The sequence below is a fragment of the Camelus ferus genome, chromosome 35 (genome assembly GCF_009834535.1).
Source record: "Camelus ferus isolate YT-003-E chromosome 35, BCGSAC_Cfer_1.0, whole genome shotgun sequence".
Lineage (NCBI taxonomy): Eukaryota > Metazoa > Chordata > Mammalia > Artiodactyla > Camelidae > Camelus > Camelus ferus.
Window position 1 is genome coordinate 6,563,704 of NC_045730.1, and position 23,916 is coordinate 6,587,619.

Below are 23,916 nucleotides of genomic sequence, written 5' to 3' on the forward strand. Positions count from 1 at the left end.
GCAACAGGAGTAAAATGGTTACTTAACGTGCAGCAGATTGTCATTCTGCAGCAGAGGAATTAGGAAAGATAATTAAGCCCATCGTTCTTCTGTCGGGATGTGGATGGCCTACCCAGAATTTACAACAAGCTTTTTTGTTGTTGTTTTGTAAATCATCTTTTCAGATGAAGCAGTTATGGGCTACTTTGATATGCAGCTATCACAAAGCTGTATGGAGTACGGATTATCTACAGGTTTGCTTCTCCATCCGAAGCAGAAGCATCGCTTCCACAGTGGTAGGTAGCACTGGTTCTCCTATTAAAGGACTGGGTGTCTTTAGTTCATCCTACTGCTCTAACATGAGTACTGTGCTGACGTGTCGTGCCACATAGTGGGGGGTGGGGTGACTAAGGAGTGAAAAATAAAATGTACATGGATTTTTGCCAGTGGCGAAAAACATGAAAGAAAGTCACTCTTACCAATGGGACAGTGTTTAACTTATCTTTGCTTGTAAGTTTCTATATATTTAAAAGCATTTCCCCCATCCCTACCTCAAGCCATTTAAATGGATTTCACTATTTCTGCACAACTTGTCGGATCCCTGAAAGCCAACAGTAGATGTAATGTCATGGACTTTAATGTATTTCACTCTTTAAGGTCAGATTTTCAAACCAAAATGATTTAGTATAAATTAAATGACCATAATTTAGCTTTCTAAATTGGCAAACCTTTCGCTGAATGCCAGGTAACCATGCTGTCATTTGAGGTTTCATCCTAAATGCAAACCAATTAAAAATGGAAAAGAGGCACAGAACAAAACTACATATTTTTCTTGTATTATCACCTTTATCAGAATTATTTTTCTGTTGGTAATGAATTCTCCATTCCCACAAACAGCTGTAGTGGAGGAAAAATACGGCTGGTCAAGTACTCAAGAAGCCATGTTAACTTCCCAGGTAGTTAGGCAATCAACTTTAATGAAACAGTGGTAAATTACACCAATGTGCTAATTAGGCTACTTTGTCACAGCATCAAATGCAATAAAACCAACCCATGCTTTGGCTTGGAAAGCGTCATGCACAGATTTTTCAAAAGATTTAATTGAAGAGAGATTTTATTTTCCTGAAGCATTCTGTAATTTCATGGGGCTTTTTCGTCATTCTTTCCTTTTAAAGAAGAGTTCTAGAAAGCTATGTAGAGCTGAAAATACATGCAGAAGGGAAAAACATGTAGAGCTGCCCGAAAAAACCAATGATAATGCTTTTTTAAAAAAATTCATTACCTTACTTTATAGTTACACATTTTTATGACAAATATGCTGGAACAGTATGAAATACTCTGGTCTCATTGTGGATACTAGAATGCACTGAGAACACAGGTGAGGTAAAATACAAATTTGCACAGGATAGCATGTGCTTGTTTCTGTTCTGTTTTAAATGAAGAAGAAAGAATATTTTTATGGTTGCCAGTGCTGCCTGAGTACAATTAGAATATTGTTTGTCTTAATCAAATACAAAATCCTGACATTGAACTTTAAAGAGGCTTCAGGAAATGTATGAGCCCCACGATTCCACTAGACATTTAGCCTGTTAATTCAGAAGTTTCTACTTGGTATTGGGGGAGCAAGTAGTATCTTACTGAGAATCTTATAGCTATCCTGGGGGAAAAAAAACTTCATAAATATCCTACTGACTTGTTAGGGAATTCTGCGTAGGGATATATATTTATTTGGCTTTCAAATCAAGGAGATGTGTCTTAAAGAAATACATTGAACAGGTGTATTGGAAATGTGTTTTAAAGAAATTCTTTCAATAGGTTTAATGTCATATACTATCTAAATGTTCATACCTATGGAAACTTGACATCAGGGTGGGAAATGCAAGTTCAGTTTTTTCATGGGCTTCTAACATATACATTTTTATCTTCTTAGTTAAAAATGACAATGAAATTTTTCAAAGTTATGGCATGTTTTAAAATTAGTACTTTCTGGTAAACACCTCCTTCATTTGGAATCAGCTGTCTTCAGGGTGATTTTACTGTTTTGTCTTTGGGGGCAGCAAAACACTCCCTAATGAATGATATTTTGTGACCCTGATGTCTTAAAGACTACAATGGCCAATGAATACTTTTTAAAAAAATTCAGTGGAATATTGAGAAATTGCTCACACTTATTGTAACACTTAGCTATCATAATTAACCCCTTTAAACATGAATGAGAAAAATGTCTCTCCACTGTCATAAAAATGGTCTACAGCCCTTGGGCGGTCTTTTGAACAAGGTTCCCATTGTTAAATCAATTTTATTAAATTCATGGAAATTTTAACTTGAGTTTCTAAATGTAAACATACACAGAGACATAGAATTCCTTATTCTAAGAAGATCTTAATCCTTTCTTTGGGGCCAGGTACATAGAGTGTTGTGGACAGGTTAGTCTGAGCATTTAGATTATAAACAGATCAACTCAAAAACTGATGTTTGGCTTAGCATAGAACAAGGACCACAAGGATGCCTTAAACCTCCATAGGTCATTTCTATCTTGCTGCCATATTCTTACACAGATGTGCAAACATGCCAAAATTGAACTAGGCTTTTAGACTAAATTCAGTTCTGAAGTATATGGTAGCCTGGATGAGAGCGGGTTCAAATGTGATGAAATAGAACATCCCTTAACCAGTGGTGCCGCAAATGTGATAGACCAAGGATCATGGCACTTTGCAATGGGAGACAATATTGGTTTCTACTTCTAAACTGAAAGTATACATGGCTCCTCTGATAGGCACAATAAACATACAAGATGTAAGCCGAGAACACTGTCAGCCACGGAAAATACAGAGAACACCCAAATGACAGAGACACATGAAGAGCTGAGGTGTTTTACAGAACTGCATCTTCTCTGGTTAAACTGGCAGCCAGGTTTTGCAGAGTGTATGGGGAGGGAAGCAAAGCTTCCTTACAAATCAGTTGATAAGAGACTGTATTTTAAGAAAGTTTAAGTGAAGACACAAGCCTAAGGAAATTCCAACCCCTATACTGACCAAGGTGAGAAGAGTGACCTAAGTCTTATCAGATGGGATGAATAGAACACATTCAGTGCTCAAAAGGAGAGGGGACTTCTCACTGGGGTTCTGAGGTGGATAGTTGCCCAACTCATCTCTGTGGGGGCTACAGGGAGGTGCAAGTTTTGCATAGTGAGTGATGGTGTGGTTGGTTTGGGACACGTTCATCCAAGAACTCAGTTGGACAAAGCAGAGGAGAGGCCAGGATCTGGTCTAGCTCTCAGGAAAAGTGATCAGTGGAGAGACCACAATGATGGGAGTTGGGAGCAGGTTACGGAAACATAATGATGAGCTCTTCAAGAGGAAGCCAAGCGACAAGAATTCCAGGGATGCCAAAGGAGGAGGAGCTCAAGGGACGGACTTGGAAGTGGCCTGAGAGGTGAGAAGGAATGTAGAACAAGAGGGGGGCACTGTGCTGTCTCCCAGAAATTAACACACTGTAACTGACTGCGCTTCAATTTAAAAAACCCACAAAAATAACTTCATAGGGAACGAGAAATGAATTTAACCACAATATTAAACAAAAATAACATTAAAAAAAAAATAGAGGGGATGAAAGAATCCAGGCAGATGACTTGGACTACTCTAGGGTGCCCAACTTGGCAAAGATTCCAAATGTGTATAATCTGGATTGGAAGAGACTAGAAGATACTATTTCAAAATACCAAGTTGAAGGCTATTGGCAAAGCGATTTCATTGTAGTGGTGGGGTCAGCTGCCAGATAGCAATGCTGATAAAAGGGCATTGTCAAAGATAAAAATTCATGGAGTTTGCACAACACAGCTTGATTTAATTAGAACGTACTAGCCATCTTACTGTGGTCCTATCTGGCAATGTAGCTCAGCTTAGTCTAGGTTTCATATAGGTAGTAAGGGATACAAAGTGACTAGACTCCAAGGTTCCTATTCACAATCTATTTGTAACACATGGTGATGTATTTGGAATATATACCACTGCATTTTAACCTTTACTAGAAATCTTTTTGTCTCATGTGGAGAAAATGGTATGAAAAGACATCAAATGGAAGGGCATATAATATATAACTATGTTATCAATGTATGGTATTCAACTTGGCAGAGACTATGTATGTATATAATTTCAAGTGAGATAATTTTACGGCATACCTAACAGTCCGAGGAAATATTTGTTGGATAACTAAGTACATAAAGTGTCCTATAATGCACCTTATATTTAAACAAACATACCTGAATTCACACAAGTGTAAATGTATAACATTGCTTCAAACAATGCACAAACCAGTTTGAGCTGGGATTACTCTCTCCTGTTTCAAGCTGTTAATTTTTGTTGTTGCTTATGACTTTTCTCAAATTAGAATATTTGTCAATTAAGTATAAGAAAGTTTAACCCTCCCGACCCACAGATGCTCTGCAAATTCTTCTTCAACATACTTCTCTTTTCAGATCCTGTTATAAAGGTGGAATTAAATAACTTTTTTTTTGGCATTTTATCAAAGGAATATAGCCTTTTATTACAAAACTTATCATTTCCTCTCCAGCACTGGTGAACAAGTCAAGTTATTTTTCCCAAATTATGATTTTCTGTATTTATCAGAATTGACATAATATTTCTGCTTGAGATGTAGGAAGAAAAATAAAGGGGTTGATATAGTGGGGAAGATTCAGTTTGAATCCTGAAAATATTCTTAAATTTTTTTCTGAAAAATTTACCACTTTCATTTAATTTAAAGTCATTTCAAACTTGGTGACTGTAGGTACATGTTCTTCTGGACTCTGAGTTAATTTATATATACAGTAGTTTGTTCCATAGGACACAGCACATTAAGGTTTTATTATTTATTTAAACAAGAGATGAACAACTGATGGGTATACTCTGTCTTGCTTCTTCTCCATTTTTTCTGCAATAACAATACACTTTCTAGAATTTCCATTTCTTGCCAAATACAGTCAACTACATATCACTGGAGAAAAAACAAATCAAAACAAACAAGAATAAAACTATCCCCAAGCTCACTACTGTAAAAAGAAAGTGTTTCACTCTGTAATTTTGATAGAAAGATAAACCAGTATATTTTCATAGACATTTATTTGTATATTTTATATTCCAAATGGTTTATCAAATACAGACGTTTAAATGATCATAGGTCAAGAAAGCACTGATAAAGGGTGCCATGAAAAGCCACGAGCACCTTTCTAAGAATTTTGCATCTCATTTTAGAAGCAATGGGTGGAGGAAGGTAGAGCTCAGTAGTAGAGTGTGTGCCTAGCATGCATGAGGTCCTGGGTTCAATCCCCAGTACCTACATTAAAAAAAAAAAAAAAAGGTTAAATAAATAAATCTAATTACCTCCCAAATAAATAAATAAATAAATAAAGCAATGGGAAGTCAATGAGGTATTTTATACAAGAGTAAGACATAATTATACATGTCCTGATGAAAGACAAATCTGCTAGCAGCATTTAAAGTAGGTTAAAATGGTGAGAATGCTTTCAATAATATATTATACTGATAATGTTTTACCTTGCTTGGTTGAAAAAAAGATTTAAGGTAGGTTACAGAGAAACACATCATTCAACAATATAAAATACAATTTAATGATATCGAGGAGAGGGAAAAAACAAAGGTACAAATACAAAAGAAAAAGAGAAATTAAGTGGAAAAAAAGATACTATAATGTTGTACATCCTGGGTAGAAGTAAGTTGCAATTTGGTTCTAAGTTTCCCAAACAATGTGAAATAGACAATATAGTCAGCTTCATGTGTCACCCTGTCCATTGGAGAAAAACAAAGTATTCGTTTAGGAGAAATAGAGATCTTTGAGGTAAGAAACGAGAGAGGCGTTTCTCTCATATTCTCACAGAGAAGTCCCAGTGTGGGGAATTAAACAGCTTTCTCAACACACACATTTCTATTTTAGATACGCTGGGCCTGATTTTGGTCATAAATAAGCCAAACTTCTTATACCAAAGTGCAAAGTGATTATAAGTTTAGGCAGAAAAAGAAATAATCAAATGCTGTGCCTCAGCCCAAAACATACTAGGAAAATAGAGTAAGCCATTAATGAATCAATTAAACAAATATTAAGCACCTAATTCCTGCCAGGTACTGTCCCAGTCACTGCAGATACAACAGGGAGCCAGACTCAGCGTTTACTTGCAGACCTCTGGGGAGGAGGACAAGTCAGCAGATGACCACAGTCCTAAGTGAGGAGGGGAAGGATGGGTAAAGTCTAGCACACTGTGGGAAGACCAAGGGGACAGCCCCGACTGAGACCTGAGGGATCAGATGTGGCCTTCAAAGGGAAGTGGCATCTATGTAGCATCCTGAAGAGGAAGAAGGAACTGAGTTAAGAAGGAACTAGGGAAACAGGAAGAGATGAAGCTACCACACTCAAAGGGAACAAAGAAGTGGACAACTTTCTTCAGACGAGTTCACAATTGTATCCCCAGGGCTTAGAACAGGGAAACCTAAACACATTCTAAACCAACTCTTCAGTAAAAATAGTCTCTTCACAAATGTTGATAGAATAACACTTGCTTAATACAGTTAATGTCATTTACCTAAAACGTATCACAAGAAACTCAGAAACACTCCCACTAGAATCAGGAACAAGAAAAGAGTGACTCCTATCATCCTGGTTATTTGACATTTTCCTGGAGATTCTAGCCAATATAAGAAGACAGGAGGTAAAAATAAGCAATGTATATTTTAGGAAGAAAGAGACAAACTCAATAATTTATCTCCTCTTTTTTCAGATGATATACTTATCTGTATAGAAAATTCAAGATATTATTTATATAAATGGTTATAATTCATAGGAGATCATTAAGGTTACTGACACAAAACAAATACATAAAAATCAAGAATATCTATATACTTAAGCAATAAACATAAAATTTAGTGGAAAACACAACCCTCTATATACTGGGAACAAAACTGCGAAGCCTTCAGGAAAAGATTTAACAAAAGATATACCAGATCTTCTTGCACAAAATTACAAAATATTATTGAAATATATAACATAGGACATGAATAGGTGAGTGACAACTGTTATAGGAAGTCAATTTTCCTCAATTAATCTATAAATACAAAGCAATTTTGATCAATATGTGATAGATTAGAACCCAGGGAAGATCCCAAACTCACTGCTTGAACCTACACCAAATCCTCTATATAAAATGGAGATTTCAAATTCAGACTCTTTAAATAATTTTATCACATTTAAATGAATTAAGGGGGAAAACAAAATAAATGTGTTAACAGATGAAGTAAAATTATCAACTGACAGTTTAAAAACTGTCAAAATTTGTTTAAAAATAGAGTATTATAATAAACATAGTAAACATTGAAACAAATATATTCAAAACTTTAGAGCAGTGTTAAGAAAGTATGAGGAAAACCTTCAAATAACCAAAATCTGCATATCCCCCCTTCCTAGGAGGAGTACTCTGTCTGGTCCAAGATCAGATTCTTAGTACTGACATGTTCAGGATTGAAAACGACCTCTACGGAAAGCTCAGGTTCTCATTTGACACCTGAAAGCTTGTCTGCTCTTTAGAATTTGACTGTCTTTAGCCTGTATTGCTTCTGCAGCTCTATGGTGTGTTTAAATATTTTTTAAAACTTTTTATTAATTTCTTACTGAAGTACAGTCAGTTACAATGTGTCAATTTCTGGTGCACCGCACAATATCCCAGTCATGCACATACAGCCGTATATTCGCTTTCATATTCTTTTTCATTAAAGGTTATTACAAGATATTGAACATAGTTCCCTGTGCTATACAGCAGAAAGTTTAACAAAATCTATTTTTATATATAGTGGCTAACATTTGTAAATCTCAAACTCCCAAATTTATCCCTTCCCACCCCCTTTCCCCAGTAACCATAAGATTGCTTTATTTTTATAATGTATCTGGCTTTTCACATTTTTCTCAATGGGAGGGTTGGCATTCTAGGAACACTTCCATTCTGTCCTTTCCAAAATATAATGTAATTTCTATGTATTTTTGATATCATGCTGTACTTGGTCTTCTGAAATTTGTTGTTTCACTTAGTATTATATTTCTAATCAGCCTGCAGATGTTGTAGCCGTGGATAATGAAGAGTCACTCATGTGGAATATTCCATTGTTAATACAATGTAATTTACTTTCCTAGTCTTCTGTTGATAGGTATTTGAGCTGTTTCTAGATTTTTGTTTGTTTTGGTTTTGGTTTCTACAAAAAGTACATATATCATATAATCATCTGTTGCACATTTCTGGTTATTTTGCTGTTAGGAAAAGTACAGGCTCTGTTAAATATTTCTTTTAGCTTTTGAACATTATATACGAAGGGCTATATTGTGCATTTGTTGGATACAAGGCTCATGAGTATGTACTTCCATGCCTACACTAGAATAAACAGACAATTGCAGCAACCACAGCAAGACAAGGGCAAGGCAACAAAAGCCACAGATCCCACAGAAATCAGAGGATCTTTATCCCTCACCTAGCAAGCAACCTGGATCAGCTGAAATACTGGATGACGGTAGGGAGTCTTAACAAATGTATCAGGAGAGTTCCATAAGATAAGAATAAGGATCAATGAGAGCCAAGGTTTGGGGGGGCAATATTTAAATAAATAAAATTTTCCCACTAATTCATGATGAAAAATATGAAACCACAGCTTCAGGAAGTACCCAAAGAAAATGAATAATAAGAAATCTACAATGAAACACAAGGAAACAAAAAGAGAAAACATTGTTTAAAAAAAGCTTCAATTTCCAGCCACAATGCAAGAACTGAATGTTGGACTTAACTTCCTGCCATGAATAATTTCACAATGGGGTAAAATATATGAAACAACTGTGTACAGATCTTAAACTATAGGTAGCTCAGGACTGTCATCCTGGAGAGAAGGGAAACACATGAGGTGAGCACCACCTTCACCCCAGCACTCCACCTAGGGAGAGACTCTCACATGCAGCAGAGCAAAGCCGAGCTAAAGCAGAGCATCTTGATCTCACTGACACGAGGAGGCTGAAAACAGAGTTCAAGGCTACGGAAGAAGCTGAACTTTGCAGGACATGTGGCCAGAAAGGAGGAGGCAATGAAGAGAGAGACCCTTGAGTTCGTGTCCCTTGTTTAAGGTGAGGGAGAAATTCCACATTGCCTAGCAGAGAGTGGCTGCTGCAATACTGAGAGTGGAACTAAGAGACTGCACAGTTCCAGGAAATGCTGGTGTTCTGACTCAATCATACTGGAAGGAACTTGTTAACACCCTGGACATTCAGCTGATGCACCAGCGCAATTTTACCTTAGAGGTAACACTGTGTCCAGAAGTTACTGTAATGTTCCTTGACAAAAACTCAAACAGAGTTTCAAGAAAATCAAGTAGATACCAGTGAATTAACTTCCTGTTGTAACAAAAAGTAACACTCTTTTAAAAAAGATATTAATCCAGACTTATTATAATTGATCATGCATACTAACCAACATTCTTACATATTCCCCAGATATTAGAATAGGCAATATATATACATATATATACACACACACATACATACACATACATATACATACACATATATATACACAGAATAGGCAATATGTATCCATATATGTATATATATATATATATAAATATATAGGAGTATATATATCTCAAAAGAAGGCATGAAAAGAGAAAACAATAGGACAACAGTAAATGAGACAGAAAACAAGTAGAAAGATGGTAGAATTAACCCCAAATATATCAATAACTACGTTAAATGTAAATGAATCAAACATTTTAACTAAAAAGCAGAGATTATCAGGCTATATAAAAAAGTAAACCATCAAACATGTGAAAGCATATAAAAGGCTAAATGTGTATCAAACTAAGTAGATTTTCAGATAAGAAGTACTAGCAGAGCTAGAAGGGAAATATTATATTGATAAAGGGGTAATCTCAACAGGAAAACATAAAATCTTAAATGTGTATGTGTCTAATAGCAGAACTTCCAAAAAATGAAGCAAAACTGACAAAACTAAAGGGAGAAGTAGACCAAATTTAAAGTTAAAGTTGTGAGATTTTGACTCTTTGTACAGAAATGAGTTAAATAAGCAGACAAGAAGTTAAAAAGGCTATAGAAATTCTGTTCCCCAAACAGTACACCCAGTAACTGAACAGATGTTTTTCTCAAGTGCACACAAAGCAGTCACAGATATGTCATACGTTGGGCCATAAAACAAGTGTCAATAAATTTCAAAAGATGATGAGAAAAAAATGGAAAAAATTATGAATATCAGGAACAAAAGAGGGGATACCACTATACACTCCCCAGACCTTGCAAGAATAAAGGAATATTATCTAAGACTCAAAGTCAGTGGCAAATCAGGTAAAAATTTACACATTTCTCAAAAAATTCTATTTATCTGACACCACAAGAAATAGAACATGTGAAAACCATTTATTAAAATAATTAGATTTGTAATACTAGTATCTTCTTGCAAAGAAAAGTCCAGACCCAGATACACTGGTGAATCCTGTCAAATGAATAATGACCATTTTTACAAGAAGTATCTTGAAAAGGAGGAAGATGGAACACTTCCTCAATTAGTTTTATGAGGCTATCATAACTGTAATAACAAAACCTGACATGAACATTACAGGGAAGGAAATGGACAGTCCAAAGACTATTGTGACTTAAAGATGTGCCTACCCAATGCTCTGTAGTTGAACTCCCAGGAATTTAACTAAAAGAAGTAAAAACATATGTCCTCAAAAGAATTTTACCTGATGTTAATAACTGATTTATTCACAATAGCCAGGCACTAGAAATAGGAACATGTTTAAGAGATGATGGATAATCAAATTTTGGTGATGCCTGGAATGGAATACTACTTAGCAGTAAAAAAAAAAAAAAAAAAAAGCAAACTGAAGATACACTCAAGAGCACAGATGCTTCATATAGGTATTATATTCAGTGAAAGAAGTCAAATATAAAATAATACCTAGAGTTTAGTTCTGTAAATATAAAGTTCTATAAGAGTTAAAAGCTCTATAATAGTCAAAACTAACTGATGTTGATAGAAATCAGATCAGTGGTTATATGGGGTGGGGCTGTGAAGACTGAATGCACAGATATGAAGGAAACTTTCGGGGAGAAGAAAATTTTAGGGGTGGTTGTTACATGGACATATGTATTTGGCAACATTCATTGAACTTAATTAAATCTATGCACATTATTGTATGTTTTGTATGTAAATTTTATTTATAATAAAAGTGTTGGAAAGCCAAAGAGAATTGTTACAAAAGAAGGGCAATTGATATACTGCATATAGCTTAAATACAACAATGTAAGTCAGAAGAAAATAGAATATTAACTTTAAAACACAGAAAGAAAAGAATATTCTAAAAATATGTAAATTTAAATTATGCCTGTATAAAATATTTTTAGTATCCAATTACTGAGATTTTCATCAAAAGTGACAATTTAAATGTGAGACAAAAATAGTATGTTTATCAGGGGAAAGGTGATTAAAGTCTTCTTAGAACTTGTTTTCTAGAAACAAATCTTGTTTTCTAGAAAGGCTTTATTTTGGTTTTTACCTTTGTAAGTCAAATATTCATGGAAAAATTTCAATAGTAGTCACTAAAAAAAGGAAATCAGGCACATCAATTTCAAATCAGTGGAGGGAAAATATGGAAAATAAAACAGGCAAACAAAATGAAAAGGTTGTAAGAGAAAGATAACTGATACTCATATAGTGATTCCTACAACCCAGACACAGTTTAATCATTTTACACATATTAACTAACTGGATCCTCACCAAAACTTTATGTTCTTACTTTACAGAGCAGGACACATAATATCATAAAGCTACTAAGTGGCAGATTTAAAATTAGGCAGTCTGGTTACAAAAATCCATTCTTGGAACTAGTATCTTATCCTTCCACCAAGAGAAGAGCAAAGATAAATTAAAAAGGGATGTAATGATGTGACAGGTGAGAAAGATTAAAATGTACAAACTTTCAGTTACAAAATAAATGAGTCACAGGTATGAAAAGTACAGTGTGGGGAATATGGTCAATAATTATGTAGTATCTTAGTATGGTGACAGATGACTAGAATTATCATGGTGATCATTTTGAAACATACAGAAGTATCAAATCAGTATGTTGTGTACCGGAAACTAAAATAGTGTTGTAGGTCAATTGTACTTCAAAACAAACACGAAAGAGATCAGATTTGTGGTTATCAGAGGCAGGGAGGAATTGCATAAAGGTGATCAAAAGGTAAAAACTTCCAGCTACAAGATAAATAAGTACTAGAGATGTCCAGCATGATCAATATTAACATGGCTGTGTGTTATATATGTAATCACCATATTAATAGATTTAAAAGATATCGACATGATCACCTTAATAAATGTAAAAATTAACTAATTTTAATACTAGTTCATGTTTAAAATTCTTAGAAAACTAGAGCACTTCTACAAAATATTATTCTTAATGATGAAACCTTTTAAAAATAAAAAAATTAAAAAAAACCCTAAGAGGTAAGGGCGAACACCTGCGGGCAAACACCTAGGGGCGGCGGGTGGACAGCGCAGCCGGCCGCCCAGACGGAGGCTCCTGGGCTGGTGGGGCGTGGCGCGCAGAGTTTCCCCGGTGCGAGCCCTTAAAGGCGGCGGCACGGCCGAAGCGCGTGGCAGCAAGTGGCCGCACCAGGGCGCCCTCGGCCGAGCTGCGTGGCCATGCACGTGAGCAGAGCCTCCAGCTGCTGCAGGAGCTCGTCCTGGGCGCGGACTTCCTGGATATAGAATTCACAGGCCTTCGTTCTAACCTGTCCAGGCCCCAGCAGATCAGTCTTTTTTGACTTGCCGTCGGAGTGATATCTAAAGACTCGTCAGAGTGTTCAGTAATTCCCAATCTGTCAGACAGGATTGTCAGTGTCCTCAAGTATTGAAGGAGAGTTAAATAAATGTGTAGCCCATTCGTGTAACTTCTTTCTCTTCCCTACAATGTTTGGGATTTTGGATTCAGAGCTCTCTTTCCAGGCTTCCAGCATTCAGTTTTTGAATCAGTATGGCTTCAACTATAACAAGTTTCTCAAAAAAGGAATCCCGTATATGAACGAAGGACAGGAGAAGACAGTTAAACACAACATCCTGACTGGGAAACAGAGAGTTCTCAGTTCTCTGCACAAAGACCAGATCAAGGTGGTGATTGGAGAGGTGACACGCTGGCTGGACTTGGCCGAGGAAGGCGACTGGATGATCCTCCCTAATATCGCTGGCTTCCAAGCCTTCGATGTCCAGCTCGTGCTGAGGAAGGCCCTCCCCGACGTCTCCACGATGCTGAGAGACCAGGGGGTGATAGTAAAGAAAATGAGTAAACAGCATCGCTGGTACCTTGAGAACACCTCTTGTGATCGAGAGAGCTGTTGGAAGAAGATTCTCCTCTCTTCGAGGGGTTTCTCTGTGTTTTTCCAGATGCTGGTGAAAGCTCAGAAGCAGCCCTGAGTGGGACACAATGTGATGATGGATCTCCTGCATCTCCACGAGGAGTTCTTCAGGCCTCTCCCAGAAAGCTGTGACAAATTCAAGCTGAATATCCACAATCTACTTCCTATTCTTATTGACACCAAGAATCTGACAAAGGACATCTGGAAGGAACTGAATTTCCCAAGAGTTTCAAATCTTTCAGAACTTCATGACATCCTAAACAGTGACTTGAATCCCACGAAGAATTCTGGGCCAGTGATTATTCACACAAGCAAATGTGAAAAATATACTGAGACAGAATACCCCCATGAAGCAGCGTACGATGCCTTCCTCTGCAGATCAGTTCTCTTGAGGGTGGCACCCCTACTTCTATGGAGAGTGTACGGCTCTGTGCCCATACCCAAGCCCTCCTTCCCTCTCTACTTCGATGTACTGGCTCCCTATGTGAACCAGGTGAACCTTATCTGAGCCAGGGTCCCCAAGATCAGTTTTTCTGGTCCAGATTATCTCAGCATCAGACCTCCCATCCTCATCCTCAGTGTCAGGGAGTGGCGTGGGGTCAGCAAGCAAGCAAGTCTACCGCGAGTTTCAGAATCTCTGCAAATTTGACGTCAGGAGACTGATGCAGAGCCAGTTCCTGCTCCTGGCCAGCAATTTTAAGGAGTAGGTGATGAGGTTCCAGGCCACCCCTCCTGCCCGCGGCCGCCCAGCCTCTCTGCCTGCAGCCACACTGAGCAGGCCTGGCACCGCGTGCCTGCCCCTGCCCCTGTGTCAGCAGTGCTCCAAGCATCCTGAAGGAGTACAGGTGCCACCCGACCCTGTGCATCTCTCTGTACCGGTGCTGGAGACACTCCCCGAACATCAACTGCTTGTTAACAGAATTTCCCCCAGTACCGTCCTTGCTTCCGCACCCTCCTGGTGCCAGGAGGCCCCATAGCTGGCCCCACGCACAGCACCATCTCTACTCTGCGGAGGGGAAGGTGGAGAAAGACTCGGGGTGGGACTTTGAAGTGACTGAACTGAAGATCTCAGTCGCCTACCAACCCAAAAGAAACTGCTTAAACAGTTTGATGAGTAACACTGGGGTGCTAAGATGAAGGATATTTACAGAACAAAGTAGATACAAGAGTTTAAGAGCAAATAAGCTTGGTTCTAGAAAATCAAAGACTAATGTATTTCTCACTATCTGAGCCAGAGCGAACTGACTGCCACCACATTCATTGCACTCGGAGCCTATCTGAGCAGCTCTTGACCGTGAATCTGAGGCCATTCTCCTGACCTCTCACCTCTACTGCACCATTGCTACATGCTGGCTCCATGTTGTTAGTGGAATGGAGCGTTGAGAAGGGAATTACGTCTTAGAGTGGATTAAATAGTGTTTCCCTGCAAATTCACATCCACCTAGAGCCTCAGAATGTGAACTTATTTGGAAATAAGGTCTTTGCAGATATAACTGAGGGTCGAGCTTGGGTTACACTAAATTAAAGTGGGCCCTAAATCCAATGAGGGTGTCCTTGTAAGAGCCAGAAAAGGGCACACAGACACAGGGAAGAGGCCATGAAGACAGAGGCAGAGAGTGGAGTGATGCTGCTACCAGCCAAGGGATGCTGGGAGCCACCAGAAGCTGGAAGAGGTAAGGAAACCTCCCTTGGAGCCCTAGGAGGGAGCCTGGCCCTCCTGATACCTTGACTTCAAACTTCTGGCATCCAGAACTGTGAAAGGGTAAACTTCTGTTGTTTAACCCACCCAGATTTTGGTAATTTGTTATGGTGGCCCCAGGAAGCTAAAACATCCTCTCCAACATTATTATAATGATAAGACCAGGCCCAACCCTAGCGATCTGGGGGCTCAGATAAGAGTACAAACCAAAGCCCACATCCTCTATGTCTTAAGTATTTAAATTCATCCCCACTGGGATAACTGTTACTTAAAACCACAAAATAGCAAGTGTTGGCTAGGACGTGGAGACGCTGGATCTCTCGCACATTGCTGATGGGACTGTAAGATGGCGCAGTCACTCTGCAGAACAGTTTGGCAGCTCCCCAAATGCTTAAACATGGGATTACCATCTGATCCAACACCCCTACTCCTAGTTATAAAGCCCCCAAAATGGAAAGCAGGGACTCTGCTCCCGTGTTTGCAGCATTAATCACAGTAGCCCAAAGGTGGAAGCAACCAAGTGTCCATCGACTGCCAAATGAATGAACACTATGAGGTCTATCCATGTGGGAATATGATTCAGCCTTGAAAAGAACGTTCTGAGACATCCATCTACAACCTGGATGGACCTTGGAAACATCATGCTGAGTGAAGTAAGCCAGACAGGGACAAATATTGCATAATTCCTCTTACATGAGGTGCCTAGAGCAGTGAAACTCCGAGACAGAGAGCAGATTAGAGGTTACAGGGCTGGAGGAGGAGGGCTGTGGTGTTAGTTTGTTTAATGGGTACAGAGTTTCAGTCTGGGAAGATGAAAATCTTCTGGAAATAGACAGTGGTGATGCTTGCACAGTAGTGAGATTGTGGTTAGTGCCACTGAACTGTACACTTCAAAATGGTTAAAGTAGTAAATTTTATGTCATGCATATCTTACCGCACACACACAAAAACACAAGGTACCAAACTGTTAAATAAAATGCATTCTATCCTTAAAAAAAAAAAGCCCTAAGAAATGTCTAATATCACCATATCTTTTGAGCTTTGTATTGGATGCCCCAGATCCTAAAAATTGAAAAGTAGTTGCAGAGGTATAAGAATGAGAAAGAAACAAATTCTCTTATTCACTGAAGTCATGATTATCTATGAAGAAAATGGAAATGAATCTGTTTATTAATTATTATCAACAATATGTATATGTGGAAATGAAGCTTGCTAAAGAAATGTCAAACAGAATTTCTGCAAGATAAGAATGTAGAACAATGAGATAATTTTATTGAGATATGTTAAGAAACAATCTAAATGAATAGACATAATGTTCATGAATTGGAAGGCTCAGTATTACAAATATTTAATTCTTCCTCAAGTTGATCTATCCATTTAGTGATATTTAGACCCAAATTTCAAAAGAACATTATGTGGGCATTTATAAGTTGATTCTCAAATTTACATACAACACTCAAAGGCCAAAATCTGCCAAGAAATTTCTGCTAAGAATAAGATGTGCATATGTGTGTAGTTTTGCTTTCCCAGGTACCAAGACCTATTATTAAGCAGTAGACAGTGTGGCATTGGTCCAGAGATAGAGAAATTGATCAATGGAACAACACAAAGAGCTTAAAATAGATCCATCCAGCCATGAAAACTGGTATCCATTTTCACACTAACTTTGTAGTAAAATAGGTCATTTAGCTCAAGCTTACATTCTGTGGGATTTCAGTCAGTGACTGAGTATTCTATAACCCCCTGGGGGTGATGCTGGCAGAAGCACTGAGAGTAAATAAAGAGAATCCATATCTTTATTGTCAGTTCTACTAAGAATGAATCACTGCACCTCTGGGATAGAAAAGGTCTCATGTAATAGATTTTACCTCAAGTGGCTGGCTCACCTCCTTGCATGATGGTACCATATTAAGAACTCAGATTTCATCTTTGCTGCTGACAGGGTTAGATATTCAGGAACAGCAAAAGACAGTTGAGCCTTAGTGAGAAAGAGCTTTGGTGTGAAAGTCACTGGGCTCATGCATGGCCTCCATCTCTGTCACCATAACTTCTCCATCTATGGGCCAATCATGCAAAGACAGAAGATGACCAAGGGTAGATATTTACCTGATATTTACCCCCAAACTCAACCTATTTACCTAGCTGTTGTGTACACCCTTTCCTGGAAGGTTTCGGTTGTTTGTTCTTACACTTATGGGTCCATCAAATGTCTATCTTCCTCTTCTTTGTTTCTAATTTTTTAGTGTGGTTGCTTCCAGGTTGTTATCAATCATCCAAGACATTGCTACAGGTCACAAATTCATGTATTTTCTCTCTTCAGTTTGCTTGTCTTCATATGGTTCTCAAAACCTAAAATACCAAAGTGATGACCAAGTCTACTTGCTTACAGTTCTATGAATAGATTTCTTTTCATCATGGTTCTTTGAGGTTATTCCTGAGCTTTGGAGGCAGTCCCAAGGCTGCCCAGCAAAGACCCCATAGCAAGGTCTTAATGTGGGAGGCTGGTTACATGCTGGGCCATAATGATGCAGGCATACTATGTGGAGATAATGTTGACTGGCTGGCACTGGCATGGCAAGTTACAAGCATTTGCAACACTCAAAAACGTATACAAATGTTTAGCAATGGGAAGGTTCCTCAGGGTCTTAGTCTACCATATTGCGCAGATGCAATAATAGCCATAGTTGTCATGAGATGTGTTCACCAATATTCTGGATCTTTTCTCCACCTGGTACAAAAAAAAGATTACATTTCTTTGCCCCTTCTGACATGAGGTAAATCTATGTGACTTACTTTGGCCAGTGACACATGAATGAAAGTTGTGTGCATCATTTCTTGCTAGAAATTTTGAGTCAGTGTGCTAGTAGCCATGTCTGCATCCTGTTGCCATGGTGATAGTAAAAGTGTTGATGTGCAATGTGTCTCTGTGCATACTTCCTGCTTCAAATAATCCTGGTTGGGCAGGTCCATGTGAGCAAGAAATAAAACTTTGGTTGTGTTAAGCCACTGAGATTTGGAGGTTATGGGAAATCTTAATTTAACCAGAGATTGGCAAGCTATGGCCCACAGGCCAAACCTGGCCCACTGTCTGTTTTTAATTAATAAAGTTTTATTGGTACTCAGCCACACTCATTTATGTATGTTTTATCTTTCATTGCTTTAATGCTATAATGGCAGAAATGAGAACAGTCCATATGGTTCTTATAGCCTAAAATATTTACCATCTGGCCCTTTATAGAAAAAGTTTGTTGACTTGGTATATAACCTATACTATCATGATAAGTAATGAACAAAGACATCTGAAATCCAGTATAGCCCCGAACTGACTGTAATGAGAATAATTATCTGTTTTTCTAAGCCATGGTATTTGGGGATGATTTGTTATGCAGCATTATTGTTGCAATAGCTAGTGGATACACCGTATGATTTAAATTTTATCAAGTTCAAACAGACAAAACTCAACTACGGTATTTGAAGTCAGGGTAGCGGTAACCCTTTAGGGATAGTGATTGGTGAAGGCCACAAAGAGAATTCCTTGATGACTGTTGTATTCAGATTCCAGATTTATGTGCATGTTCTATGGGAGTGTTCATATTTGAAAGTTCATCAAGTTCTTTGTGAATTTTTAGTTTTTCTTTTGCATGTTATAGTATTTCAAAAAACTTAGAAGTGGGTAATATTTACATGTATTTATAATGAATGGTTTTCAAGATAGACTCTTAAGAGAAAAATGCAATCTGGAGAATAGTTAATACGAAATATTTGCCACAATTTGAAAAAAAAATGAAAAGGTGGATATATATACTATATATATATATATTCTGATATATAAATAAAATCACTGGAATGTAGTTGCCTCTAGAGAGGATAATTGGTAGGTGAGAGTGAAAATAAAGCTTAATTTTCACTGTGGAAACCCCTCTTTTTTTAACTGCTAAATTTTTTTTTTACCATGTGCATGCAATAAATTTTAAACATTTTTAAAATAGCAAAACTAGAATTCTTATGTATATATGTTATGCTATCACATATTCCCTTTTATTACATGTTCAGTAGTTTCTAATTTTGATTACTACTATCACTTAAATAACAATGTGATTGACATCTTTGTTCATAAATCTTTGCCTCTTGAATCATTTCTTTTTTTCATTGAAGTATAGTCAGTTTACAATGTTGTGTTGATTTCTGGTGTACATTTCTTTAACATAAATTCCTTTAGCGTATGACTGGGTCCAGCAATGAATGTGAATTGGATACTCCTGAAGACTGAATGATGTAAGTACTGTTGCTGACACTTTTATTTTACTGTGTCTTCTCCACTTTATAAGTGAAAATAGTACTTAATTCTTAAATAAACTTTTAAATTTGGGATTACAAATTTAGGAAGCTTTAGGACCAGAGTTTATAAAATAATCAGAGTTCTTTGGGTGATTTATAATCATTTTGGTTTGTATCATTATTTAATGTTGCTTTAAAATGCTTTTTCATTGGTCTCTGATCTTGCTATTTAAAGTTAAGAGCATTACTTCCATATGTATAAGGCTGAAGGGTGATTTTCTTTGATGGAAGCATGCATGGGGTTTATTATCTAACCACTTTTTAGTCTATTCAAGAATCACTACACATAATCATTTTTTATGTATACACACAAAGAGCTGTATATGTTTTTGGTGTAATGTGATTTTATCTACCCAAAACTATATGTCTAAGAGGCTTATATTTCTCTTGGGTAATTTGGCTTCCACGGTAGGTAATGTGAATTAATTATTTATTTTGCCTAAATGCGATCTTCATCTCTTTGTCTAGAGGGAAATGAGGACCTGATTGTATCTTTTGTGACTCCCATCACTGAGAGTTTCTTTTCTCTTCTGTCAGCTTCTGTCCTCTTTTCACAACTTCTCTTGGCAGAGAATGATACTCCTATCATTTTAGTGATCAATAACTGAGATTATAAATCTTCATTCTCTTCCAGTGTTTTGCCGGTGGAGTAATTTATTTCTGCCATGCATGTAGTCATGCCTTAAGGGTTATCACGCAGTGTCTACACAATAAAATTATCTGACATAAAATTCACTGCAGATTTTTTTTCCCTGAAAAACAAAAATTCTCCAAATTGTAATACATTAGGTCTGTGATTATTTTTGCTTAATCTTAAAAAAAAAAAACAAAAAACTGATTGGAAAGGCAATCAGGATGAAGAAAACACAACTCTTAATTATCTTACTTTTCCTTGGAATCATGTTGTTAAGACCTTGATATCTTTCACTTTAAAAGTAAAACAGAAATGAATATCTTTCCTTTACAATGAATTTTGAGCCTTCAGTGCAAAAGGTGATACTAATTCTAACACACTCTATTTAACAAAAAACTTACTGAATTTTATGGGTAGAACACAAATAGTTAGTGTTCTTTCTAAATTAAGAAACTAAATATAGGACATAGAACCAAGAATTCTGGGTGTCGGTGCCAACTGCCCTGTTGGAAAATTCTTTTGTGCACATCACTCCATTTCTCACAGAGTGTGTATTAGAAGGAACTGGCAGAAGTTTCTTCAAGATTCTTGTGTTTCCATTAAATATTTTCTTGGTTATGCTATGGATACTCAAGTCATGCTTTTACATTATTCACAAGAATATTTAGTTGCAAGAAAAGTTATACTTCCCTATAATGGCTTTAAAGACTCTAAGAAGTAAACATCACTGTGTGAAGCTTAATCCTTAGAAAAGCTTTCAGTGTTGGGTGCACTTAAGTTCTGTGTATAAATGTAGAAGAAACTAGTTTGAGATGCAAAAGAGGTAAGTGATAGCTAAAAATAATACGGATTTGTGATAAATTCATATTGGATATAGTGTTTCTTAGTGGAAACCAGTGTTCTCTAATAAAAGTCAAAAGTCTCAGAATTCTTAAATCACTTGTTAGCTGAGTGATATGAAAAAGTAAAGCCAGTTTTCTCCCATGAAAATTGAAGAGATTGGGCAAGATGATTGTTAGGGTACCATCCTGTTAAGAAACTCTATGTGTCTTTTATCCTTTGAGATTATCTTCTGTTTGTTGGCATATTTAAGTGCCTTGATCATCTTCTTTGAGATTTTTTTTGTTGGCACAAATAAATTTAACTGTTTTGGTGCTTAGAGAAGTATGTTAGAAATCGCAGTTTATGTAATTCCCAATAGTTTTTTTGGAAATTTCACTTGAATAAATATTTTCTGACTCAAACCACTGCATCAAAATCTAAGTCATTATTGTAGCATAAAACTTCATCTTCTATTATACAGAGAAACAGATCAGCTCTGAAGCTCTAAAGAAATGCTGCTGGAACTAAAAGATGCTCCGGCCAGTAATCCCTGTCCATTACGCATTTCTAATAGACTTACTTCATTCAAATCTACCCCTTTAGGAACACGACCTATTACCATGCATTTTCAGACATATTCAACATGGCAACTACATAAGGAAATAGCCTACTGTGTTAACTGGGGATAATTTTAACTGCTTTAATGAATAACAAACTTTCAGCAGTTCAGTCCTACTGAGGTTTCTTTCTGGCTCAAGTCACAGTGGGATGTGGATGTTCCTGGACTATGGAAAACTTTCCTCCACACTCTGATGTAGGGACCTACACGCTTTCCCACTTGTAGTTCCATCAGTCTTGAGGGTTGTAGCATTCTCTGCTTCCAGCCAACAGATACGGGGAAAGGGTGTGGAGAAAGCAAACTCTTTCTTAACCTCCTTGGACTGGAGGCACATACATCCCTTCTGTTCTCATTGTGGTCACAGGGAAAGGGAAGTGCAGTCCCTGGCTGGGCAGTTCCTTTCCAGAGGGGCTCTAGAGTATGGAGGGAAAGCACAGATGTTGACTGCTGTCTCTGCCCCACCCAATGTATCAGTCTTAGGATGCTTGTGTCCTGTCTGTCCTTTACAGTTCAGGTCACTGTGTGTCTTTATTAAGTGACCAGCCACCCATGAGCTTTTACCAACTTCATTAAACCATAAAATGAATTGTTGGCTGAGTCCTGTCCCAAGACTGGTAATAGTATTCCTCCATTAATTACTTGTATGACTCTCATTACATTCATTACTAAAATAGGGAGACATGCCAGAAGCATAGTGGTTATTAGACAAAGAAGTCCTGGATGTACTTATATGATAGCAATCTCCCAGCAGATGGTTTCCCTTTTTGATTATTAATTCAAAGTTCCTGTTTAATAACGGAAGGAGGACCACTATCCTTGTCGTTAAGAGACCTGGCACAGAATGTTTCCCTCTTTTGACCTCAGTTTTCTCACTGCAACATGAAGAGTTTAGACTGAACCATCTCCAAATTCTCTGGATGCTCTAAAGTCACTACAGAGTTTGGTGGAAACCTATACTATTACTTGCATGCTCGAGGCCTTAGAAATCCTGCTCTCTTGTCTTGTGTTCCTCCCCACTGATGTTTTTATTTGCACTGGCTGTGTTCATGCCTGAGTCCATTTGCCAGTATGGACTGTCAAGCACTTCCTAGCCCCCAGCATCTCTGCTGAAGGGTTTCAGATAGCGAAACATCCTTTTCTGCCACCATTTCAGTATCTGGAATCTGGCCTGTCTGCTCAGATTCCTTGTCAGTTTCCTGAAGCTTTATGTCTGAGCTTATGATAACCGAGCTACTTAACCCTTTAAAACATACTCCCCAGGCAGACATCACTTTTTTCTCTCCGAATCTAATTTAATGCCCATGAACGTGATCCACTTGATGGGACCATCTGTTTTTTTCTTCTGCCAAAGACACTCTGCACATTTTGGCAGCTTCCCTAAGTGTACTCAATAACTTGTGCCAAGTACAGTTAGACTGCTTCATGAGTCCAAACTCTGAAAACTAGTGAACCAAGCAGTGCTCATCTCAAACTGATGGTTGATTTGTGGTGAGTCATGAAGCACTGGATTATACATCGTAAGGTCTGGAAGAGCAGAAGGACAAGCTAACATGATAACTATGCCCTACAGACAAGGTAGAAATTATTTAAATCTATACAGTAGTGACATTTATGAGATTGTATTCCCAGAGGTCTGTGCCTCAATTTGGGGATTTATAGCCTCTATCCATGTAAGTACCCCTGTGATCTCTTTTGTACACATAACCCTGTGCACAGAGACACAGCTGATGTTCCAAAGAGGGTTATCTGACTCATGCTGGCTCAAGCTCAGCCCTTCCAGGAATGAAGCGAATGCAGAACCCAGATGGTGTCTGTAAGAAAAACAGCTTGGATGTAACAGGTCATCAAGAGTCTTGTCCTGTGGACTAGAGATGGGAAGGCAGCATGTCTTCCACAAGAGAGGGGGGAGGCAGAAGGGGGATGAGAGATGAGGGAGGGAGGGAGGAAGGGATAGAAGGGAAAATAGAGAGGAACAAAATGGTAAGATAAAAACAGGGTTCTGATATCATCCGTGATTCTGATTTTTCCTGAGCTCAACCACATTTCTCTTCTTAAATCCCATGAGACAGTGAACTATTTTAAGAGTAAACCACTCCCCTTTTTGCATAAGCAAGTCATATTACTTGCAAATGAAATATTAATGTATATAAACAGGGAAAATAAAATTCGGTATCTTTCCAGTCAGTATGAGGCTTGACTCATATATTATGTCCAAAGAGCTTGGATTAAAAAATAAATTTTGAAGCATCTGGAGGTTTGCTCTTTCTTGAGGAAACATGATGGCAGTTTTCATAATTCACCTGTTATCTAAACAGTACCTATTTTCCATCTACCAAGATTCTGGAGAGTGAATCATGG

At 37.6% G+C, this 23,916-nt stretch overlaps 1 pseudogene; it reads left to right on the forward strand.

Moving 5' to 3' along the window:
• The first annotated feature begins 175 nt into the window (after positions 1-175).
• On the forward strand, positions 176-14,583 carry LOC102510380 (annotated as a pseudogene).
• Positions 14,584-23,916: the final 9,333 nt, after the last annotated feature.